The sequence below is a fragment of the Dendrobium catenatum genome, unplaced genomic scaffold, assembly GCF_001605985.2.
Source record: "Dendrobium catenatum unplaced genomic scaffold, ASM160598v2 fragScaff_scaffold_157, whole genome shotgun sequence".
NCBI classification, from domain to species: Eukaryota; Viridiplantae; Streptophyta; class Magnoliopsida; order Asparagales; family Orchidaceae; genus Dendrobium; species Dendrobium catenatum.
This window is the reverse complement of record NW_021318619.1, coordinates 491,938-500,474: the sequence shown is the minus strand read 5'-3', so window position 1 is coordinate 500,474 and position 8,537 is coordinate 491,938.

The following is an 8,537-nucleotide window of genomic DNA, read 5'->3' as shown; positions in this document are numbered from 1 at the left end:
CGGATCACTCTCTTAATTTCTTCCTTGAGCTGTCTGCGTGCTTCAGTAGTGTGCCCACAACTGCGGTCGAAGTGGAAATATTGCTCCTGGTTTCTAATGTTAGGCTTCAAAGGGTGTGGACACTCTATGCTCTCCTGATCCTAGATAGCCATCAATACATTTGATTGGGATATATTAAGTGTCATGTACTCCTTTTCTTGGCAAGGCTCTTGTCGCGGCTATGAGGGTTGAGGAGGAAGACTGTAGTTTCCTTGCTTTTTTGTTATGAGGATGGATTCTCCATTCATGGTGGATTTTTATGCTTCCCAGTTGTTTGCTCAATTTTTTTCTTGTGAGCATTAATGGCTTCGTCGGTAAAGATTTGGGCCTCTACTCAATACATTAGATCCGCATATGAATGGTCTGTATCTCGTAAGAGTATCGAATAGAAGGGGACAGGGCGAAGCCCTCTGAGAAATACACCTCTAAGTAACTCAGGATCTATCCTTAAAATCTGTAGGGGCTTCTATGAATTTTTTTTTTTAAGTATTCTTTGAGAGATTCACCCTCATTCTGACGTATCCTTGAAAGATGGGATGAGTCTTTAACCATTCTTCGGTTGGCGACAAATTTTTTGATGAATAATTTGGCAAATTTAATAAATAGTGAAATGGACCGGGCGGGCGGTAAATAGAACCACGTCTGGGCTTTCCCTTTAAGGGTGGCAAGAAAAAATTTAGCATAGGAGTGCATCTGGAGCCCGCTGGATATGCATAATGGTGCAGTAGTGATCGATATTCTCATAGGGGTCCGACATTCCATCGTAAGTATCAATACTCAGAAGTTTGAACTCTGCCAGAAAGGGGTGTTGGAGGACAACTTCAGTGAAGGGTGATGACTCTTGAAAGTCTCGTTGATGATGAGATTATCTTATATCTCCTGTGGGGAACTCCCCTCTGACTAGTCTCATAATTCGTGTTATAGGGTATTACGGGGGAGTTCAGTGATGTGCTCTTGGGCTAAGTCCTTGGGGATGTCTGGAGGAATGTGATGCTAGCGGCCTGTGTGTGAAGGATGGGTAGAGCTTACCGTGTCAGCAAGCTTATTCTCTAGATGTCTTGGAGGGCGCATCCTTGGCGGAGGAAGGGGAACCTCGACATAAATAACATCTTCGAATCCTGGTGGGTCTCGAGGGAGAAGAATATCTTCTTGGGGTGCTAGTGCAAGTCTTCGAGACTCTTGCAAGAGTTGAAAGATCTCATACTGAGACTCCTCCATCTTTCTGATATGATCTTCCAGGGAAGGTTCAGATGCTCCTTCCCCAATAGGATTTCATCTCCCTTGGTGAAAAGAAGCAGATGCCTACCATCCCTAGTTTATAGAAGGAATCATGGATTGATATGAATTGGAGCAGGAGGCTCTCAAGATGCGATGGTGACGCCAGTTGGCCATAGGAGGAGTATGTAAGATAGTGGGATTGACTGTTCTCACAGACGGCACAAAGCTATTATGGGCTAGAATATACGCGGCAATAGAGTTAGAATACTACGCTTAGCGTTGCACGAATATCCAGCTCACACATAAAAAACAAAAGATTTTTATGTGGAAAGCCCTGAAAAAAGGTCAAAACAACGGGGCCTGGCCCAATTGAAAATTATTCCACTCGATTGAGTTTGTTACAATGAGGCGACTAGCCTCCAAGGGAAATCCTATTACAAGTAATAATTGTACGATAGGAGTTCGGTCGTCAGGTTATGGTCTGATAGAACTTCGGGCTTCAAGTAGCGGTCTGGCAGAACTCTGGGCCCTAGGTGGTGATCCGGCAAAGCCAAGGGCCTCAGGTGGTGGTAAGATGAAGACAAGGGCCTCAGATGGTGGTCCGGAAAAGGTGAGGTCCTTGTGTGGTGGTCCGTGTAAGGCGAGGTCTCAGGTGGTTGTTCGGCGAAGGCGATGGCCTCAGGTGGTGGTTCGGCGAAGCTCCGGCGAAACACCAGCGGTGATCGAGGAGTAGCTTCTTCCTTCTCTTTCTTCTCTTCTTCTCTTCTTCTCTTCTTGCTTGGATCCCCCTTCAAGAGAAATGAGGGGTCTATTTATAGATTTTTGGAGTGGCATGACTCATAAGTAGGTGAGAGCTCAAGGGTAAATGATCAGTGGTTGGATGGGCGGTCGATATTGAATCCCTTGATCGTGGACCATTTATTAGACATTTGAAGGTCTTAAAGATGTCGAAATTTCATGATGTTGGGCTCGTTGTATTTGTCTCGTCGAGCCTCTCGATTTGACTATAAGCACGTTATGTTTGGAAACCGTTTCATAATCAAAATTGTGGTTTGAACCTTCCAACAGTGCTTCTAATCCTTGATTTAGACCCGTTTGGGCTCGGATTGGGTTGGATTTGGTGTCGTTGGGTTTGTATTTTCGAGACGCTCGGTTCAACTATAAGTTTGCTAAAATCGGAGTTTGGATGGTCCCAATTTTAATTTCGGAAGCTTCCAACTTGATTTTGCATCGAGATTCGTGTCCGATCAAGATAATTTTTCGGCGATGTGTCAACTATAGGTGATCATAAGGATATTTATTTACATTTTATTCTTGATATTTAATTATATGATATTTTTAGATTTTATTGCATATACCTAACCACTAACATCAAAACTTAAACAAAAATCAAATTTAAAAGTCACATTGAGTTTAATATTTAGATAAAGGATTGTTTTGGGGCCACTTTCTTAATGATTATAAAAATAAGTTTTTAGTATAAAAATTAAATTTTTTATAAAAGAAAATTACTTTAAGAAGCAGTGAGAAAGCTAAGCCAAACAAAATCAAAGACTTCATTTAGGACAAATTTTTGGTTGTTTGTTAATGCAACTTTTTAGTATAAAAATTTTAATTTAAGTATTAAAAAATTGTTTTAAGAAGCAGCAAGAAAGCCATCCCAAATGAAGGCGAAAACTCTGATTTAAATTTAGTTAGGAAAAATTTGAGCAATTCTCAAAGTCGGACCAATAGTCAATAAATATAATTTACAATAATGGCACATTGATTTGCAACTGAAAATTAAAATGGGTCTACTACATTAAACATACATGCTTGATTTTAGGAAATCCTAATTTTATTTTGACGTCTGATTTCAAAGAATCAAAATTCTTGCTATAAAATAAAAGAATCAAATAAAATCAATTACAAATGACATCCAAGAATAACCAAAAATAATAATAATAAAAGAAAAGAAAAGAAAAGCTTATAAGGATAAAATAAATAATAGAATTAAAAAATTATATTAAATAGAAGTATTTACACCATTTATATTTAAGCTGCTCTTCTTCGATAGCTATGTTATAAATCTTATTTCCTAAAATAATAATAGCTTTCTATATAATTATGGATTACATATAAACTTTAATGTCACGATTATGAAGCAATTAGATGAATTTAGCTGATACTTCACTGTACATAGGATTGTAAGTTCACCAGAGTTAGAATTTCATAAACCCTTTGTAGAGTGAAAACTATAACTCTTTTCGCTTTCCGTTAGACTTAAATTTGAGTTACTAGTTAGTGTTGCTCATCTTAGTTTTAGGATCTAAGGAAGATTTACTATATCGTACAGGGGTGTCAAAACTGGATTTCGGGTCGAACGCGGAACTGACCTGGGCTCAAACCGATCATCCCTAATGACTCGGCTATGTAAACGGGTCAGAAATGCGGACCCGAACCTGACCCGTCGGGTTGCTGGGTTCACCTGACCCTACATGGGATGGCGGAACGCATGAACGATGGTGTACATGGGCGAGCGGGTGTACGCGGGTGCAAGCAGGTGTGTGCAGACAGGCGCCGGTGCGCGCGGGTAGGCGCCGGTGCGCTCAGACAGGAGTGCGGGCATGCACAGGCTTGTGCCCGAGTAGCCTCGGGGGCGTGCGCGGAGGCCTAGTAGGCATGGTCGTTCAGGCATCTATGCGGGCATGGCGCGGGCAGCCCTGGGCGATGCGCGGGCAGCCAGGGCAGATTTATAGGAAGCTCATTTTAAACGGGTTAGCGAATTGACCCAACAACCCATCGGGTCAACTCGAACTCGACCCGTTTTCAAACATGTCGAATCCTGGAACCCGAACTCAACCCGTTTTGAAATCAGGTCGGGTCAAACCCGAAATTTCTTGGTCTGGTTCGATTCGGATTTTTGTGTCGTGTCAAATATTGACACCCCTAATATCGTAAGCCCTCACCTCATAAGAATTTTCTCAATTTTGTATTTATAAAATAAACATAGCCTTGAATTTCTAACAAAATGAATAATTCATGTAATAAATACAAATTTCTTAACTTTAAGGCCAGTATATGATAATTTGGGGTAATTTTGAGGTTCTTAGAATCCAATTTTCCAATTTTCCTCTTTACTGTTCTTGAAAAATATATATATATATTCTAAATTCGAACCAATTCCTTTAAAATTGTAAATGAACATCATTAGTATAAAATTTAAATTCATAAAAAAAAGTATCACTAATTTAATTAAGAGTGCTCTCAAGAGATTATTATTCTGATCGAAGATATAATTAACTATAGGTGCTTATTTTTATGGGGAACCTATATCCTATAATAAAAGAAGCCTTATCTTAGTAACATTCGGTAGGGAAAAATCTCTGATAATATAAACATTCTTTTTAAAATTCTATTTTTATTTTTAAAGATATTGTAGAATATCATTTTTATCTTTCAAACAGTATATTATTTTCTATGTCATATTTGATCAAAATAAAATAAAATTCTCAATTAGCATCATCATCATCCTGAACTTTAAGCTTATGTATTTAGATGTATATGACTATATTTTGGACCTTTATGTTATTGGGCCTTAATTTTTTTCATAATATAATGTTTTGGTTCTTATGTGTATTGGTTATTTCTTATGTTATGCGACATATGGAGATTTCATATTATCAAGATTGGTGGTGAATATGATAAAGATCGTAAGCATGGTAATAATGATAAGTATGATAGTGATGGTAGGCATGGAGATAATGATGGTAGGTTTAAATTTGGAGGTACGTCAATGTATTTTGAAATATTCCTCTCATTCTTATAAAAAGAGAGCCTCTTATAATGCTAGGAATAATCTTTTTGGAAATTACATTTCATCTTGATTTGTCTACTCTTTTTTTGTGCATCTAAACTTGAGTATATAAGTTCACAACCCTTAGAGAATGACTTCTAATGAAGGAACAAGATTCTAGTAATAATAGTTTATTTGTAGAGGTTAAAATCAACTTATCCTAGCTTCATCACTACTTTCTCAAATGCATCATATATTAAATCTATCATATATTTTCATTTCATTTTGCTTTTATAGTAATTAAATAACTAGTGTGGTTAACATAACAATGAATTAAATGTTATGAAGTTTTTATTATTATGGTTGTGCTTAACATTAGTTGCATGTTTATTATTATTCACTCCTATGTGTTTTAAGAATCATCAATGTAATCATATGATTGCAATCATCCCATATTAGATTAAAATTTTCGTGCATCATATTTGGTATCAATGCAAGAATATTTTCTTGGGGATATCTTATTGTGTGTTGAACAACAATTTTTTATTATAATGTGCAATTAGATTTTTTAAAATTAACTTTTCATTCTATTCTCTATATAAACTAAAAAAATCTAGATCTCCACATAACTAGGACATTTAATTACTCATATAATTGTGTCTTAGATTTCACTTTAATTTTATATCATACAAAAGAAATCTATTTGCACTCAAATTCTATATTTTATATTTTTTATAATTGCTTTTAGTTTGTAGGTCTTAACTTTCTCATTTATAATCTAAATTTTATATACCACTACAGGAAAATAGATGATTACCGGCTGAACATCTGCCGGTAATAATGAAAAAATGTCAGAAATTACGATTTTCCAACTAATTTTCGGCGAAAAACCATACGACGGTAATTCGCGCGTCGCAAATAACATCAGATGTAAACATTTCTCCGGAAACTTTTTTGGCGGTACTTCCGGAGAAATACCAGTGGAAATATTACACATATCTATCAGTTTTTGAATTCCTTTTTCCGGCGTATGTTCCACCGCTGTTTCCAGTGCAAAAGTACGCTGAAAAAAGCGGCGGAACTTACGCCGGAATTGTTGTCAAATATCGATTTGACGGATACACCGGCATAAATGCTGTTGATATTACCGATGCATTATTACGCCAGTAATAGCTATTAGAAGTCGTGGTATCGTATGGCAGCGAGCTTACCAGCGAAAAATCCGTCGAAAACCTGTAGCAAATAGAAAAAAAAATTATCTTCACACAATCAAAATGGATTTCCACACCTGCTTTCACATGACATCTAAACAATATATAACATCAACATCAGATTCACAACATATAAATAATATCAAAAACATAAAAATAAACACAATCTGCTTATTCAATCGTTAAATATTCAACTGTTCGATCATTAAACATTCAATTGTTCAAAAGTTTTAAAGTTACACAACTACTTTGATTCAGTCTCCTCCGCCTCAGAAACTATATTCTTTTTACTAAGCTGCTCTCTCATTTTTCATATTTCATCTAATAATTGACTATTTGTATCTGCAACTGGTGCTGCATCTATTGTTACTGCATATGCTGCTGCATCTGTATCTGCAACTGCCAGTCAACTTGAGCTTTTCTAACCTACTCTAGCTAAACAATAAGGGCAGCTATCAGTTGGCTATATACAGAATTCTGGGAACTTGATGTGAAGCTAGAGCCAGTAGAGGACTTCCCTTTGTATAAATGGGCTTACGAGCCTAGACCATACACTCTTCCGTGTTGCATCCCTCCTACTGCTTGCGACCAAATACGGTACTCAAAATATTCAGCCGATCCAGTAGAAGAACCTTCAACTGCTGCAGGTTGGCTCTCTCGAAGTCATGTATATTCCTCCTACGATAGTTATAAAAAATTTAATCAAATTAAACATGATATAAAAAATTTAAAATTATATACTTATATAGGCTTTCCTTACTCGCTCATTAACCCATTATTGATCATGTCGCTTGTGAGTATGATTGTGCAATTCAATAGGTATCGGCTCTCTACCTAGCACTGATTTCTTTCGTAGGCATACATTAGTATTCATATTAAAGTAAATTATTAAAATATTTGCAAATTCCTTACCAAATGTCTTTTGCACTTAGTATGTAGTACAAAACCCCTAATATGAAGGGAATTACCCATGACCCCAATATTACAAGCTCTGTTTTGTCTATTTTGCTCTCTTTTTCTGGTATACTCTGTGCTATCCTAAGCAGCATTCAACTCAGCCCATACACTATCAGCTATCCAGAGTGATCACTCACTAGACTTTCTAATATCTGTGAATATATCTCACATGCGAGTCGACTCACGCTTCTCAAAATTCTTTCTAATTTTATTATTATGCTGGGGAAGCCAACAAAAATCTTTTTGCATTTGAGAATATATAATATTTGTTAGGTGAGAAATTTATATATAATACAAAAAATATTTGTAATAACCAATCTCAAACTCTTTAAACCACATTTATCGCACTTCCTTATGGACTTTCTTCCAAGAAACATAAGGAGCATCGTACCTGCTCCGTATTATGTCATGTATCTTATGCGTTCTTTATTTTGATGGGTGAAATTTGTAAAAAATAATATTAATTTAGAATACATATTTAGTCAATTTGAAATGACAAATATAATCAACATGAAATGACAAATTTAATACTTGAAATGACAAAACAAATTTAATATTATGTGAGTACGTATGTATCAACGTCAGGTTCAATCAACATGCGACCATGTCGCCTGCTCTGCCTACCCTCCCTGCTCTGCTGCAACTGGGGTGGAAGGTCTACCTGTGGCGAGCTGAGGGGGGTGGTGAGGGATAGTATGGCAAGACATATGGTGGATATGGATATGTAGCTGGGACACCATGACGTAGGGGTGGGAAGTAAGGGTAGAAGGGAGTAGTATGCGCTATATCTGGCGAAGGTAAGCATGGATCTGGTGAGTAAAATTGTGGGCTACTAGCTGATGGAGTAGGTAAAGGTGGGCTAGACTAACTCTGAGTGGCAGGCTGAGATGAAGAAGTCCCCTCAGTATGTATAGAACTAGTAGAAGGGCTAATAATCAACTTCTTTTTTTGGCTAATAAAATTTTTTTAACCATTCCTTTACTCTACTTATCACTTGAAGACAACTGGCAAAAAAAAAAATAAAACATGTTAATATTATAAATTAAATCAAATATTTAATATGAAATATCACAAAAATTAAATAAATGAAATAAAACAATAATTAAAAAAAATAAACTGAAGAAATAATTTAAAAATAATAAATTAAATGTTATCATGATGTTTATTTTATGTTGATTCACTTTCATACGATGAAACATCTTCATCACTATTAGAATTTTTATGACTTTCATCTATATTTAAATCTACTTTCTCTAATTGCAATTCACTCTCAGTAGTAAAAATCTAATCATCCACATGATTTGCAATATCTTTTAAATTTGACATAAATTTTTTTT